The sequence below is a fragment of the Trypanosoma grayi genome (genome assembly GCF_000691245.1).
Source record: "Trypanosoma grayi strain ANR4 Tgr_1813_V1, whole genome shotgun sequence".
Taxonomy (NCBI): domain Eukaryota; phylum Euglenozoa; class Kinetoplastea; order Trypanosomatida; family Trypanosomatidae; genus Trypanosoma; species Trypanosoma grayi.
Window position 1 is genome coordinate 1,669 of NW_008827431.1, and position 322 is coordinate 1,990.

The window sequence follows — 322 nt, forward strand, 5'->3', positions numbered from 1 at the left end:
GAAAACCAAAACACAAAATACGGATAAATCGTTCATGTCATGTGGCAATGTATACACCGCAGAGTCTACGCGCGGAGGGGACAATCCGCAATGATCGTCCACACCTCCACATCGCCCCCACCACCAAACGCACAGACCTATGACGACAGCAGCGGAAAATCCCAACAAAAGATCCGAAACAAAACGTGCAAATTAAAATTTATCTCACAACCAAACAGAAATGCCCCCCAAACAAAAGCAGCGCGCAAAGCAAAGCCCAAGCAAGAAAAGAAAAGAAAAGAAAAAAAGAAAACATGCCTACCCTTCCCAAAGTGCAGTGCAC